Here is a 17983-nt window from a genome sequence, read left to right as displayed (position 1 = left end):
GTTGAAGGAACCCTTTGCCCAGAAGCTGTGATTGGATTAATAGACATTGACACATCAGAGCCACCAGGAACTTCTCAAGGTAAAAATCTATTCTGTGTGTTTCCATGTAATGTTTGTCTTAACTGGCCAGCACAAAGTACACCATAAGTGATGTTGCTGTGTCTCACCATCTGCTTCAATGTGTCACCTATGGATGCGTGTGCAATACCAAGTTTCATAGTAGCTGCAATGCATCATGATACTTGTAGTTTAGTACATCACATATGTTGGTAAAGATTTTCAATTGTGTTTTCTGAAAACAGAAAGTTTAACATGAGGTAATGGACAAGGAAAGTAGGCTTTAAACATGTAGTGGATTTGAAAAATAAGTACTTTATTTAAAGGAACATGAAGTACTTTTCACACATAGTAATTTTATTTCACTTCTTTAACCATAGATGCAGACCTGGGCACACACTTCATAGACTTTGCTGAGTCTTTCACTGAGGATTTGCTGAATTCTGTAGAAAGTCGTTCCCAGCCATCCTCACCAATAGCCCAGAGAAGTCATCGACGTTAAAGAGTATGTCAACTTCCGGATTCTGACAGTGATGTACCACAAAATGATGTCGCTGAAGTCCCAAATACACCCCAAAACCGTGCACCTCCACAAAGACAGGTTGCCAGACGTCAGAGATTGCAGCAATTTTTCAGGCGCAGGACACGTCATGGTCAGCGCAGATCTAATAATGATGATGACACCAGTGTCAGTGTGGTGGAATTGAAGCTTTTAAAAATTCTGCGTCTGCAAGGTAAAGACATTAGGGTCATTAAAAGGATAATCAATGACATCAGTGTTGATTTCAATGACATTAGTACAAGTTTATCAAAAATGTCTGCCCTCATGGAAAATGCACATACGGTGTCCTCAGAGAAACTTGACAGAATTGCTGCTTCCATGGATTCCATGTCTAAAACAATGCAGGCACAATATTTACTACAGACCAAAAGGTCACACCGGTCTTTCACCACAATGCAATCATGCACTGGGGCAATTAATAGGATGTGCATGGCCACAACGCAGATCATCAAGAATACAGTTGCCATGCAAAAGGGCCTGACAAAGTGCAGTGATGATGTTTCCAGAGGAATGTCCTCAATCATGACTTTAACAAATAACAAGCCAGTTGTGAGAAATATTGAAATGCCTGGTGAACAGGCAGTCAGTCATGGGGGGGGCAGATGGAGCAGAGCAAGGGAGTAGTGCCCAAAGTGTTGAACGCCGCAGCAATAGGAAATCTTGCAAAGGAACCAGCGTGGGCAAGGGCACTGACAATGTCACAAGTAAAGCCTTAGGGGTGAGAGGTAGAAGGAAATAGCATGTTTCCTAAAGTGATGAGATACATTTGACATCATAAGACTTATGCTTTTCAACATTTTTCAATGAGTCATTATGTTTAAGTTTACTTTCACAAAGAGCCATTATGATGTCTACATGTTTTCTTTTCAATGCTTTTCAAAAAAACAATAATAAACAGAACATGTCACAAATTAATCTGCAGTGCAAGTGTCTTACCTGTGTTAAAAGTAATGTTGTGTGATCTCTGCCCTCCTTCTCCTTCCCTCTGCAGCGTCTGGACCATGTATTCCTGCTTGGGGTTGTTGGGGTTGGTTGTCATTGTTTTACAATACATCCTCAAAATCTAATTCAAGTCCTCACTTAGTTGCTACGTTGTGCAGCATGGCACATGTTGCTACAATCTTACAGCACACTTCTGGGCGATATTGTAAGGCACCTCCTGTTTTATGAAGTATGCGAAATCTTGATTTCATTACTCCAAAAGTTCTTTCAATGACATTGCGTGTAGAAATATGGGCATGGTTGTATTGTTGCTCTTTGTGAGTAGTAGGAGTCAGATAGGGTGTAAGTATATATGATCTGACACCATAAGCACTATCACCTACAGTACAAGAAAAGATGGAATACAAGCCGTTAGTATTATTGCTATGTATTGTTCCATTACTTAACAAATGTAGCTCAACAAAAACACTTACCAAGCAAATAGCCATCACCAAATTCTCCAGCCAAAAGTCTAGCATGTATAGCACTGTGTCTGAAAATGAAGGAATCGTGGGCACTCCCAGGGAAGCTAGCAACTAGATCTGTGATGATAGTTTTTGAGTTACATATAGCTTGGAAATTGAGGGAATGGTAACATTTCCTATTGCGAAAAATGTACTCATTGTCAGAAGGAGGACAAATAGGAATATGTGTGCCATCTATGCAGCCTATCACATGTGGGAAATGAGCCAAGTTGTAAATGTCTAACTTGGTCTGAAGCAATTCCTGCGCAGTTGTAGGGAAACTAATGTAATGCTTAATCCTAAGCAACATTGCATCTAGAAAATTATTTAAAAACCTAGATAATGAACTCTGGGAGACCCCACCAGCAATGGCAATGACACCCTGGAAAGAAGGTGGAGCGAACAAAGATCCTGAACATGAGTAGGAATGGCTTGGGTCCTACGTGTCTACCTCTGCAAAATTGGGTCCAAATCTGCAATCAACTCTAAGATAGAATCAGCATTGAGCCTATATTTGTCATATATCTCTGGCTCAGTCTGCCCTAATAAAGTAATGCGCAATCTGAAAATTCTTTCAGAAATCACCCTTCTCCTCCTAGCAGCTCTCATCCTCATCCTACGTGCAAATGCAATGACCGCAGCCATAGTGAAGGGATGTCAGATGCATTGGTGTTCCCCTTACATGCCTTTCTGATGACATTCACCTGATGCACTGTTATTAAAAAAATACCACCAGCTCAGACCTCTTCTAAAAATAAGAATCACAATTTGCGATTTCTAAGGAAATCGCAAATTGCGATTTTTCATGCATACACTTTTTTGCTCCTAAAATGCGATTCCTTATTTTTGCGAGAAATTTAAGAAATCGCAAACACTATTGCGATTTCTAAATTTGCGATTTTCACTTTTACATTGATGCATCCCAAAACACATTTTTGGCCGATTTCTGCGAATCGCACAGTTTGCGAATGCGAAAACTATTGATGCATGTGCCTTAAATGTCTTACATGATTCTGTCTCTACTGTGTGATTATGCGGGCCATAATCAATGAGGTTTTAATCTGATTTTACTGTTACAATTTCTATATGATTTATTTGTTCTTATGCTCTTTGTGTATTATATTGTAAAAAATGTTTTAGCTCATGCGAAATCGAAAAATCTTTCTTGATGAAATAAAATATATATTTTTTTTTAAACTGTGATATTCTATGTTTTTAGATATATATGTGCCACTGTATTAAGTTAGATCAAGGGGATTAATCTTCTTTAGAATTAAATGGAAACAAAACATACTCAAGTGTTTGTCAGGTATAACAGCTAGACTCGTATTTTCATAATTGTTTTTTTGATTGTTTTAGCATTTTTATATGACTATTTTTTATGTCTTTTTGATTTTGCACTGTAAACATTATGAACTGCACTGCTCAGTGTTCATTGCAGTTGCTGTATCACTGTTCATTGTACAAAACCATTTTTTTACTATACAGCTTTTACTATGACATTGTAAATATTATGTGTGTCTTTTATGATCTGCACGATCGAAAATAAAGACTGAATCATTTGGTCTCTGTGCACCCCACACTAGCTATCCTCAAGCCTAGTCCCCATAGAAAGTAACCCTCCCATATCCAAACATGCTCTGCCCCTAGCCCCAGAGGTCTTGTCGCGAAGCCTCCTGCACACATTGCTGCAAGCGTCAATAACACACTCTCACAAATCTTGTCGCGTATGGAACAGAAATTTGACTCACTGGTGAATGACATAGCTCACCTTAGACGTGACATCTCCAGTCAGGCATAGCTATCCAGAAACCACACCCCAGAGTGTTATAAATGACCTCCTCCCAACGGCTCCCGTATCATAGCCTCCAAACTCTCCCCCTGGCTCTCCACTCCCTTAACCCATGTGTCCCACAGACCCCACTGTGCTCTCCGTACCCTATCTGATCTTGAAGCTGCTACTCTCAGCAAATTCTACCTCACCAAACCACAGACGAGGCCTCCTCAACCCCCTTCACTATCCCAGTAATTAGTGCACAAATAGAAACCCTTCAACCAGATATGATCCCAGACCACAAGCTCAACTCACCACAATTCAAACTATTCCAGCATCCATGTAAAAGTCCAGCCCTTTCTCTTGCATGTTCCTCAGCTGTAGATGAGCATCCAAACACACTATTGATGTCGCTGACTCCATCCTCAGAGAAGAAATTGGTATAGTTTTCCTCACTGAACCCTGGCTAAATGAACATGCCACCCTTATCCTTGACCTGCTTACCCCTCCCGGGTATACTCTCATCAGACAGGACAGACTTAAAAGGGCTGGGTGAGGTTCTCGCCAATATCCACAAAATAGAAATCCAACTCTCTATGTTAAAGAAGGCAAAATAATCGACCTTTGAATACCTTTGGGTGGATCTTTTAACTAAAGGCTGTCATCCTATCAAACTCCACACCATCTACAATCCACCTGGTGATCGAGCCTTCTTCACAGAAGAGTTCTCTGACCTTATTTCCAGGTTCGCCCTAACAGACACAACGGATGGGTGATGTTAACATTCACTGGAACAATGCAGAAGATACTTCAGTGCGACTACTTACAAACCTTCTGAATCTAAATGACCTAAATCAACTTTGCAATAAAACCAACACACATTAAAGGTTCCACCCTGGATTCAATTATAGATAAAAATGACCTGATCTCTTTCAGCTCCATATCTCCCATAGATTGGTCAGACCACCATCACATTCTCTTCCATATAAAGGACACATTCAGTCCCCTCCCTGATGTGAGGAGCTACAGCTCCCCCCGTACACAGCTGAAGTGCTTACTTGACACTACAACTCATCAATCTCGGTTGTTCTCGACCAAGTGGCCCCGCTCAAACGTAAACAACTGAGAGTTACTAAGTCAAAATCCTGATTTAACCTAGACCTCAACAATGAAAGAAGAAAACTCAGACAAGCAGAAAGGTCATGGAGACAAACCCCTCGACTACTCACCTAGCTCTACTTAGAACTACATGGCTATCATACAAAAAACGCATCTTTAAAGAAAAAGCCTCCTTCTACCGTAACCAACTGGATCATGCAAAAAATAGACCCAGAGAACTATTTAACATGGTGAAAAGACAAACCATGGCTGACCCCCCTTACTTTAACTGCCACAAACGAACAATGTGAAGAAATTGCTTTTTTTCCCTCTGCCCAATTTGCCAAAATTGAGCAATCCTTCTTGCAAGTCTCCTCTCTGTCCTCCATCCTTACCTCCCTCTCCGACCCACCACCCCTCACGACAGCCCCTCCTTCTGTTCCCTTTGTGAACCAAATGCCCCCTAAAGGTACTCACAGATACCCAAATCACTCCAAATTGAAAAACAATGCCAACTGGTCTGACTTCAATCCCCTGTCCGAAAAGGAAGTCTTCAATATAATCAGGAATCTAAAGGATTCAACCCACACAAATGACCCCCTTCCTTCCACGATGGTGAAAAACCTCAACCACATCGTCGCCCCTTTTTGGACTCAAATCGTCAACACATCTCTCACCGCATGCTGTGTTCTGATCTCTCTCCAACGAGGACAAATTACACCCATTCCCAAAAATCCCAGGGCTGACCCAAACATTCTGAACAACCTCAGACCTATCTCAAACCTCCTGTTCCTAGCCAAGAAGTTGGAAAGTGTGTCTTACAGCAACTTCATCATCATATACGAACTTTTAACCTTCTAGACACTTACCAATCCGGTTTCAAAAAAGGCTGCAGTACAGAAACAGCCATGCTCATTATATCTAATGACATTCGCAGAACACTAGACAAGGGAGACGCTTGCCTACTTATTATTTTTGACCTATCAGCGGTGTTTAATACTGTAAATCTGATGTGTCACTTTGGCATCAATCGCACCATCTTGAAATGGTTCACATCCTACCTACAACACCGGTCGCAACAAATCAAAATAAACACATGTCTTTCTAAACAATTGCAGGTCAATCTAGAAGTGCCACAGGGCTCCATTATATCCATGTTGGAAAGTGGGTTATTGGTAGGGGCTAATGTAGATCTGCCACTGGCAATAAGGCCACTAACACATGATAGGACTCAGCATAGGTCTTAGAAAATTATTCCTATGCTCAACCCTTGGTAACGTGGCTGCGAGCAGACAGGCTTACATTAGAGACAGGTATGTAAAGCATTTCAAAACACCATTTCAGTAAATAATGAAGACATAACACATATTAAAAACCAAACACCAATTTATAAAAACAGGAAATATTATCTTTAAAATGACCCCAAAATGTCGAAAATCCAATGTAGGGAACTGGATAAATGAATTTTCAAAGCTGTAATACAATATAGCACTTAGAAGATTATAGCACCCTATTGTGCTACCTGCTCGCGATAGACCGGGGCAAAGTCACAGTTTCAGGCCGGGCAGTTTCAGATAGAGCCCTGAGCAGCTACAGCTCGCGGCAGGTCCTGGTCTCAATTTCTACCTTCACACTTGGAAACTTTCCTGGAGCTTTTCTCCTCGAGGCCCCTCGAACCTCCCAGCCAATCTGGATTCAGTGAGTGTTCACCGGCTTGACTTGTGATGAGGTCCGGGTCAACTTCCCTTAAGCGGACTTACAACATTTCTCAAGATCGCTTCAGCGGAGCAACCCAGGAATCCAGGTCGGCACGCAGTGGAAGGCAGGCGGCTTGGCTCTCGCGGTTGCTCCCGGTCACCTTTTCTACGAGCAGACTTAAAAACATTTCCGGAGCTTTTTGCCGCTGTGTCTCTCGATTCTCCTCATGTAGCCGGATCCGGTGAGGGTTCGCCGGCTTCAGATTTTCTCTAGTATCGGTCCATCTCTGGCAGTTGAAGCGATGGAGCTTTTAGTTATAACCACATCCTGTAGAGTGTGCCATTATTTTGTCCCAGAGTGCATCAAATCTTTCAAATCCATAATGGATGATTTTCCAGCAAGGAGGTAAGAGCTGGCTAAACACAACCTCTATGATGGCTTATTTCCATAGACTCTCTCCCTACTATCTGCACATACCTTCCCTAGTCCTGGGTCTGGTGGGGGTCAAACGTGTAAAGTGGAAACTGACACTGTGACCATCCTTCTGCCTTTGAAGACCATGGTTTACGACTCCTCCCCCTGGCCTGTCATTCCCAGGGAACAGCACACTGCCCTCCCGGCAGAGCTAGTTAACCCCAGGAGCTCTTTATCAACTCTTCAAGGTAGCCTGACTAATCCACTTAACTCTGACTAATCAGCGCAGACCAGTGTAAGGCTGCATTTGGACTTACAAACAAGAAAGTCTTATAACGTCTTGTGTGTATACTTTAGAAGAAATTCAACAACATGATATTGTTGGATTTATTAATACCATTCTGGGAAGTTTGTAAATGGCATTTCTAGTCCTCTCCTATCAATAGTTATAAATCAAAAACTTCCTACCATGTTACCCTGTGTAGCAAGGGATTTGCAATTGGAAAAATGGCTTGGGCCAATTTTCCAGTACCAAGACGTATAAAAACATATTTTATAAGTACTTTGCTTATATCAACAGGACCCCCCAGCCCATGTGTAACTAGGGGAGACTTTAGGCATTCTGAATCTGTAGAAATATTGCAGATCTTCCCAGTGTTCCTAACATCAAAGTCAAATTTGAGCAGCACTGTACCACAATGTAGGGAGTGAAATGTGAAATTTCACTTTACCCAGGCATATAAAAACTCTTTTTTATAAGGGTGTACCTTATACATACCTGACCCCCTCATCCCTGGTATATCTAAGGGAGACTCTGGGGGTCCCTAATATGATGCCAAAACGTTGTAGGTTATCATTATTTAAGTGTTCCAAATACCAAAGTCGAGTTTGGGCACAATTTACTTTTTAAAAGCAGTACTGGCACCCTGTGGTGATTTACTGACCTCAGACTTCAGCAGTGCACACATGTAAGTGCAGAAAAGGGCTGCTGGCCTCTAAACTGCTATGCTTCATGGCACGGGGGACTTCTAGGTAGTTTCAATCCCCCTGCCCTATTATATACTCGGGGCCAATAGGGGAGGTCATGCCAATTACAGGGGTACCCCACCATACCATTGTGTACCTTAGTGTATGTAGGTGTTTTAACTGTAACCTAATGTGTCTCTTTCAGCCTAGCACTGGCCCTGGGCCTTGTTAGGCAGAGCCCAGGGTCAGTCAAAATCAGTTACCACCAGTACCATTCAACAAAAAGCTGGGGGTGACCATGGCACATGATGACTTTGTAACAATCCTCCTCCCTTTTCAATCTCTTCATTTAACCCATGATGGACATTTTGAAACAAGCAGGGATCAAATATCCCCTATATTCTGATGACACACAACTTTACTACAAAATCTAATCACCCAGTGACATTCGACATCTTAACGCCACACTGATCGAACTACAATCCTGGTTTTGCTCTAATCGCCTAAATCTAAACCCCATCAAAACAGAATTAATTCTATTCTCCCCAAATACAACCACCTACCAATCCAAGAATGACTCAACAATCTGAACTCCTTAAACTGCTCTCTCACTATATCCAGCTCCGCAAAGTCCCTGGTCTTCTTCCTGGACAAAAACTTGTCAATGAAAGAACACATAAAAAATTCAGCAAAAGGAGCGCTGTACGCACTAATAAACATTAAAACATCCTGCCAATGATTTCAAGACTGTGGTGCAATCACTGGTCCTTACCAAACTAGATTATGGTAATGCCATTCTCACAGGGATGCTGAAATCTCACCTTGCAGCACTTAGATAAGTTCTTAACTTGGCAGCCCGGCTCATTACAGACATCAAGGGCCAGATGTAGGAAGGCAAATACCGGTCGGTAACGGACGATTTCGGCCATTACCGACCGGTATTTGGAGTTTGGGATGTAGGGGCATGTTAAAATACAGATTCGGTAATTTTACTGAATCAGTAATTTTACCGATTCGGTAAAATACAGATTCGGTAAAATTACCGAATCTGTATTTTGACATGTAGGTAGCACTGTAATCAGTGCTACAGGGGTTGAAGAATTAATTATTTACCACCAACTAGAAGTTGGTGGTAAATAATGAAAACCCTTTAAAAAGCATTTTTTTGCTTTTAAAATAGTGCCATGTTGCAGACATACATACCCTAAGGGCATGTATGTCTGCAACATGTGCACCCATGCACAATTGAGGGGTGCAACAGGGTGTCAAAGTGACACCCTGCCACCCTTCTATGTTTCCGACAATTACTGAATCAGTATTTACCGGATCGGTAATTGACATTCATTTCTATGGGCCTCCGGGCCCATGGGAATGAATGGCAATTACCGAATCGGACACCGATTCGGTAATTACCGAATCATACCGATTCGGTAATAAAATCGGTAAAATGACCTACATCCCGATTGCCTGTTCTTAATTACAGAATCCGTATGATTCGGTATTTAAGAATCGGTAATCTGGGATTACCTACATCGGGCCCCAAATGTTTTGAACACATCACTCCTGCCCTCAGGAGCCTAAACTTGCTTCCCATCGAAGGAAGATGTATTTACAAGACTGCCTGCATCATTCACAAAGCACTGCACTCACACACCCCAAACTACCTTGAAAACAAGCTAATGAAATCTGGGTCTATCAGAATTTTACGAAGCTCCAACGCTCTGTGACTCATACCTCCAAATCTAAAAAAATCAACTACCAAGTCTTGCTCCATTACAGAAATGCACTGAGCATTTGGAACTCTTTACCTTGTAATCTTCGAGGCAACTCCTCCTTCCCTAACTTCAAAAGAAACCTGAAACAACTTCTCCAATACTTTAACTCCTAGACTATTGACCTGGACTATTTACTGCGTGTACTGATAAAATCCCGACGACCATAGGCTGTTTTACCTGATTTATGTTGCCAATCAGATCCTCTTGAATTGCTCCTCTTGTTTTTGGCACTGCCCTTTATTTCCTTGAATGTGTTCTATTTTTAATTCTCACCTCGTTTGTACGCTCAAGTCAACCACCGTGTCCTGTTACATCGACTGGCGGATGCAGGACTTACCGGGACGGCACTCAGTTGGGTTGAATCCTTCCTTACAGGACGCACGTTCCAAGTGTGGGACGACAATCACCACTCGTCCACCCTTCCACTTACAAGCGGTGTCCCTCAGGACTCTTCCCTGAGCCCAGCGCTTTTTAATGCATATATGGCCCCCCTTGAGGACGTAGTGACACCATTTGACATAAAAATGGTAAGCTATGCTGACGACACTCAGCTGGTCGTCTCCTTATCCCAACTGATCGACCACCCTGAAAACCTGACCAACTGTCTCATAGAAATCCACAATTGGATGAATAACTCATCATTAAAACTTAATGGGTCAAAGACGGAGGTGATGCTCCTGGGGAAACAATGGACGACCATCCCTCCAGCACTCTGGCCCGACGTGTTCGGGGAAATTCCCCCCCCCCCGAAACGGGAAATTAAGACACTTGGTGTGTGGCTCGAACCAGAGCTTTCTATGAAGACACAAGCAGCTAAAACTTCGGGCACCTGCTTCGGGCTTATGCGCACGACCCGCAAGATTCTCCCCTTACTGCCACCTACTTCCAGGAAACTGCTTATCCAGGGACTGGTATTGTCTCGCCTAGACTACAGCAATTTGGTTTACCTGGGAGCCCCTGAGGCCACCCTGATGAAACTCCAGCGGACACAGAACGCTGCAGCACGCCTGCTCACCAACCTCCCCTCCAGAATGTCCACCAAGCCGGCCCTCAAAGCTCTGCACTGGCTCCCTGTGCGCCAAAGGGTGCAATTCAAAGCCATGTGCACAACACATAAGCTGATCAATGGATCTGGCCCGGCGATCCTTAGCAACATGATCACCCCCTACACAGCACCCAGATCCCTACGATCCCAGAATGAGAACCTGGCCAACACTCCTAGATTCAAAAGGACTCGCACAGGAGGACGACGATTCTCTGTCCAAGCAGCTGCTGGATGGAACGCCCTTCCCCGCTCCCTCAGACTTGAACCCAACTACCTGGTATTTCGCAAAAAGTTAAAGACACACCTATTCCCGAAATAGAGTCCCTCAATAAGTGTCTCTCCTATCTCCTTCCCCCTCAACAGGATCACAACTCTTATAGCGCGGGGATGCCCTTGGGTCACCAGGCGCTTTAGAAATCGTTATTAAATTAAATTAAATTAAATGTATGTTTTCACTGTATTGTCAGACCAAAGATTCTGTAAAGTGCTCTCATACCTTAGGGTCTAGCAAGCACTACATAAAACTTATGCATAAAAATGAAGCGAGTTGCTGTTCCTAGGAGAAATGTGTGGGAGATGTCTTTTAGGAGATAGATAAAGTCAGAGAGACTTATACTTGATGCCCTCACACACCCCGAAGGATGTCATGTTTCATCATAGGGAAATGCTCTTCGTTGGGCAGGCCCAGCAATGCCCTACGGATCCCCTGAAGTGTCACTTTAGCAGAGATCTTTTGTTTGTCAAGCTGTATGGTGTGTGGCTCAAGGTTCATTCAATGTGGCTGAGATGGGAATGCTTTGGCTTTCGTATGCAGCACTAGGATTGCTCCACAGTGAAGCCACACAATAGAGCCTGAGAAGAGGAAGAGTGGATGTTTAGACTCCTGCTGAGGTTCTGTATAATGATGTTTCCTACATTGGTGGAGGTTTTACAACAACTGCTGTGGATGAGGGCACAGAGAGGAACTCTTGCAAGCAGTAGCGGATCATTGCTTAACAAGTGGTGGGGTGGGGAGGGGGAGGTGTGGGGTAGGGGTAATAGAATAAATATATTAAAAAACACTTACCTGCTGCTGTGCTGCCAGCCGCCGTCTCAGGATTTTTATCTTTGGGGACCCTGCACACTGCTCAGGCTCCTAGACACTAATCGAGATGCCGCTCTCATGAAGTTTGAGCCAATACATGCTACATTTAAAACTAGCGCCTCATTGATAATTACTCAGTCATGCCTGCCAGTCAATGATACTGACATTAGGGATTGCAAATTTATCTTTAGCAAGCAAAACACAGTTATGCTATTATTCTTAATAAGTGGATCTTTTCAAAAGCATTTCATTGGTGATGTATCATGTTAAATGCATCTATTTGTGATAGTGCCTAATGGGGCATGAGTATAGTTTTCCATCCAGGGATATCGGAGGTTTGTGATAAAGTTGTGTTTTTATTAGTGCCCCGAAGCGGCCTCTACATTAAGAGCACAATACAAAGACAAATATTTATTCGATATTATCAGACATAGAAGTCTTAAATAATTTTAAAGTAACTTCAGCCATTATAGGCTCACCTGTTTCCACATATCAAGGGGAAGTTTAGATTTTAAGTGGCACAAAGTTACACTATTACAAACTAGGTATGGTTGGTTGGTAAATTCTAAGAGATCTGTTTTCAATGAGTTTGAGCATAATTGGGTATCTTGCTAATGCTAACACTGATATGTCTGAAGATAGTTTCACCTGCAACTAAATGTCAATCCCCCTTCAGCCTGTTGACAAGCGAACACTTTTTCCATTTTTTTCAAGGGTGTCAATATTGATTGAGCAAGTCGGGGAGCCGACAGGTGAATGGGCTTACTTTTGTCTTACAGAGCTATCCCATTGGCAGGTTTATCCTTGTTAGGTCACAAGTAGACTTTCCTCTGAGCATCCAGCAAGACAAACATGATTTAAACTCTCATGAATATTTGAAGGAGAACAAGCCACAAGGACCCACCATAACTGAGAGCCTATGCGACTTCAGGCCCAAATCACAAAATGCATTTTGTAGTATGTAAATGAATGCTGATTACTACAAAATGCAATTCACAAACATATGACTGTAAATCTCCACCTCTGCCTCTCCTACATTTTCTATGGGTAAATCATCACATATGAAGGTTTACTACTTTCTAGTAAATGTGGGAGGGGTCAGAAGAAGTGGCTTGAAAAAAGGGCATGCCTACTCCTAAATGCTAGGGGCCTCATTTACGAAAGCCTTGCGCCACAGGTGCGTCATGTTAAAAGTGACGCACCGGCGGCGCAATGCCTTCATATATAAGGCCCTAGGTACTTAGGGAGGAGTAAGAAGGGGTTTATGGACGACAGGAAGCAGCTCAGTGTAAGAATCTGGCTCTCTATATAGTAGGCCTGGGCTTAAAATTCAGCTCTGCTTGCGGAGTTTGATGAATTCGGCAACTCTGCATTCCGTGTAGAACACAAAGTTACTGATAAACTCGATACTCCGCAATGGAGCACATTTTTTCATGCTGTAGGTGAGCACAATCAAGTACGAGTGAAAATGGCTTCAACTTGTAGTGTGCCAGCAGGCTTACTTGTCACAGTAATAGGGGTTCTTGGCCCCCAACGGCCATCAGCAGCCAAAGGTACTTTATCCCCCAACCAGAAGGGAGCCAGAAGGCCCCTTTGCAGAGTGGTTGAGAAAGGGGTGGGCCTCTGATGATGTCTCTGCGATCCTGCTGTTGGGTACTTACTTGTGGCAACAATAAAGGTTCTTGGCCATCAACGACCCTCAGCAACGAAGGGGACTTCATTCCCCAACTAGCAATGAGCCACGTGGCCCCATTGCAGAGTGGTCTAGAAAGGAGGTGGGCCTTTGATGACATCTCAGCAACCCGGCTGTGGAGAACTTACGTATTACAACAATAGGGGTTCTTGGCCCCCAATGACCTTAATCAGCCAAGGGGACTTCACTAGGGGTGGTTGAGCAATACTCTGCCCACTCATGGAAATCCACCAAATCCGGCAGAGTTTCTCTGCAACTCTTCAGAATTACGCTAAATGAAACTCTGTGAGCTACGCCTAGGCAGTAGTTCGGCTTATCAGAGGGCAGCGCTAAGCATTTGTTGTACTCACAGAAGCAATAAATGAGACACACACTCAAAAAATAAATCCTAGACCAAATCAGAAAAAGAACACTTCTTTTTATAAATGTTTCAAATCCAAGAAATGTGTTCAAAGGTAAGTACTGTTTTCAATGTCAAAATTGACATGTAAGTAAAATGTTCAAACGTGCGCTTTTATGTCAAACATGCCTAAAGGTAGGTATTCTTTATGCATCTTTGTCAGTTTCAGGAGGTTCTTTTCAGGGTTCAGAGTTGTAGCTAGTCTTAGTCCAGTGTACTACCTGCAACTCCTAGGCAATGGCCTGGGTTCGACTCGGAGAGGCTGGTAGTTGGTGCGCTACAGTGAAGGGGGGACACCCAAAAACAGGCTCCAAAGGGGGATTTGCAAACAAGTCAGAAGGCTCCCAAATGGAGCTTAGGTCACTAGGTGTCTTGGAGCAAGGGAGCACAGCTGTTTTTTTAGAGTATTTTTATACCGTGAACTAGACCCCAGACATTGGGTATCAGAGTGCTTTACAAGAGCACTAGTTTTGTTACAGATGAACACATTCATTTTTGTTAGGCACTGGGAGATGATTTGCCCAGAAACACAGGATGTTCAGCATCGTTGACGCGACTCAAACCTGGTTCCCCACGTCCAAGGGTGACCGCTCTAGCCTTAAGGCTACATCCTCTCCCCAAGTTCTTTGGGTCCAGGGCCGGGCGGCTCATTATGCATAAAACTTTTTGCTAAACTGTTTTCAGCTTAGACCCCAGGACTGAACCTAGGAGCCAGTCCTGGAATTACCAAAGTAATCTACAAAGTAATCAACTGTGTTTATATAAGGAATCCATTGAGCTCAATGCTAAATTGTGTGTAGATTTGTGTTGCCTACTGCAACATCTGTACCTATTATATCTACAAGGTTTATTGCCTTTCTGCAAAGTACTCATCTGAGACCTCTCATATTGAAAACAGTATATTTTGATACCTGTTGGTTCTTGGAAATAAAACAACTATATCTTTTGATATAAAAACAATTGGCCTGGAGTTCAGTCTTTGAGTGTGTGGAACCTTTTGCTGAATGAGTGTGCACAACAAATCCTTTACACTGTCCTCTGGTACTGCCTTACCGCTCGACCAAGCTACCACTTTAGAGAGTAAGGTCACACCTGGCTTTAACCTCTGTTATACCTCTGGGGTTTGTGGACTCTATAGACACTGTACCTTATTCTGGTCCAGTATATACAGAGCTACTTTCTCACAAATATCTAAGGGCGAACTTAGATATCACTGGGATATATCCACTCCTGCAGATATGCCCACACATGGGTATAGTGTACCCTGCCTTAGGACTGTAAGGCCTGCTGTAGGGGTGACTTACCTAAACCACGTGTAGTGCTGGTAGGCAAGGCACACATGGATGTGTGCCATGTAGACTCTTTGGTTTTCTCTGCACCAAGACACTCAGGCTGCAATGGCAGTTTGCATGAATTGGTAAGGGCACAATTCGTGCTATAGCCCTTAGGGACCCTCTTTAGTTCAAAGGCCCTAGCTGCCAGAGGTACCACTTACAAGGGATTTATAAGGATCCTAAAAGGGTGCAAATCTTTAAACAATCGTACAGTTTCAGGAAAAAACACTGGTACTGGAGACCTGGTTTGCAGAGACCCAGTACACTTTCAGTCAAAGTTGCATCAGATACCAGGAAAAAAGTGTGTGGGGGTACTGCAACAAAACCCAGTTTACTACACTCAGCATAAGCCCTTTGCTCTTCACAAATTGTGCTCTACTGTTGTCACAGCCAAAACAGATGTAACAGTTGTAAATCTATTCTAGCTCAGAGCAGGAGTTAGTCAAGCACACACATGACCAGCCACCAGTACTGCAACACCCTTCCATCAAGAATGTTGGTGTTAGGGCCTTTAAATAAAACCTATAGGAAATATTGCTAAATTAAATTGCATTAAATAAAATAGTTAAAATATAAATAAACTACATTGTATGTAAACAAACTATCTAAAAAACAAACACATTTACTATTGTATTTTAAAATAATTTTATATTCTTTTTAAATTCAACTTTTATGGAATATTGTTTTTCTAAAAATATATTTGAATTACTTTTAATTAATACATGACATGATTTTCATCAATATTTAAAACATAATTTAAAAAATCACTGTGTGTTTGGTAAAGTATAGGGAGAAGTAAAAAGGTTTATAAAACTTGACAAAAATATGTAAAATTATTTTATATAAAATGTTATTTATAAATAAATATGATATATTTATTTTACATATAAATCAAAATATAGACAATTGTACAGCACTAGCAAATTAATTTTGTGTTAGATATTTAGTGCTTCATTTAGGGCACCATTTATGAGTCCCCTTGCGATGCCAGAATGTCACCTTTTTGACGTTCTGGTGACTCAATGTGCCCCTGCATATTTACAAGGCCACGCAAAGCCACTTTACGTGGCTTTTCCTGGCCTTGTTATTATGTGCCCCTTTCACACAGAACACTTCCAGGAGAGTGTAGTACCCATAATTTCTAGGCAGGAGCACATGTCCCTGACTTACGCTTGCGAGGATCTTCTGTTGCAGTTGGTTGACCTGCAGACTCTATACCTCCAGGTGTAGAGATTGAGCACCAGAATGTGTCTAATTTTGATGGTCCTCCTGTGGTTCTAAATGTTATCCTTCTGTGTGGTGTCTCTCCAGAGGTACTTGACACTCATTCCAGCAAAGCAAAGCGTGCTACCACTATGTTAGCACATGTAGTGTCTCATATTTATTGCCTACTGTCTGCCTTGGTTGCCGCTTTGATTGTATGCACTTTAGATTTGCCTGTGTCACTTTCACGCTGATTGCGCGTTTTCCCCCAAGCGCTCTGCTCTGCTCACCCCTCCACCTCCATTTTGTTTGTTGTTGTGCTCCTCTGTAGCCCGCCCCGCCTCCCAGCTGAGCCGCCCTCCCACAGACTACAAACAGCGCTCCCCTCCCTGGAAACGCTGTGACTCGCTCTTCGCTTTTGGGCTGAGTGGTCGCTCCCCAGCTTGGTATCGTTCTGCAGCGCTTTGCTATCTAAAACTGCCTCATATTTATTGCCTACTGTCTGCCTTGGTTGCCGCTTTGATTGTATGCACTTTAGATTTGCCTGTGTCACTTTCACGCTGATTGCGCGTTTTCCCCCAAGCGCTCTGCTCTGCTCACCCCTCCGCCTCCATTTTGTTTGTTGTTGTGCTCCTCTGTAGCCCGCCCCGCCTCCCAGCTGAGCCGCCCTCACCCCTCCCCCTCCACTTTCCATATATGACAGTTGCTCCCGCGTGCAGCGTTTACGCGCAGCGATCGCGCCCCAGCCGCGCCGAAGGTGCGCCAAAGGTAAGCCCGTCTACGCCCGTCCGCGCCTGGACCGCGCCCAGCGCCAGACCCCCTGGCCCTCGCATTGCCCAGCCCTCCCACATTTCCTACGATGCCACCACCCTCCTAGCCCTTAACCCCGGCCGCTCCCCCAACTGCGTCCAAGCCGCTCCTGGCCACACCCATGGACCCTTTTCCTGCAACTCCTGCAAATTCATCGGTACCGACAACAACTCCGCTACGATCACACCACAGATTCCCGACCCCAACCACCTACAATGCATCTTGCTCAACACCCGATCGATCCACAGGCACGCCATTGACCTATGGAATCTACTAGACACCATCTCTCCGGACGTCGCCTTCCTAACAGAAACATGGATGAACGCCTCTTCCGCCCCAGACATCACCATCGCCATCCCAGAAGATTATAAGATCATACCCAAGGACCGCACCGGCCACACAGGAGGAGGAATCGCTATCGTCCATAAGAAATCCATCCACATCTCAACCAGCTCTGACGTCAATCTCGCCAACTCTGAACACCTTCACTTCCAGATCCACATCGACCCCAAGACCACACTCAGAGGCACCCTCCTTTACAGACCCCCAGGACCCCGCGCACAATTTAGTGAGGACATCACGGACTTCATCACTCCACACGCGCTCCCCTCCAAAGATTACATCC

The sequence above is a fragment of the Lissotriton vulgaris genome, chromosome 4_1 (genome assembly GCF_964263255.1).
Source record: "Lissotriton vulgaris chromosome 4_1, aLisVul1.2, whole genome shotgun sequence".
NCBI classification, from domain to species: domain Eukaryota; kingdom Metazoa; phylum Chordata; class Amphibia; order Caudata; family Salamandridae; genus Lissotriton; species Lissotriton vulgaris.
This window is presented reverse-complemented; position numbering follows the sequence as displayed.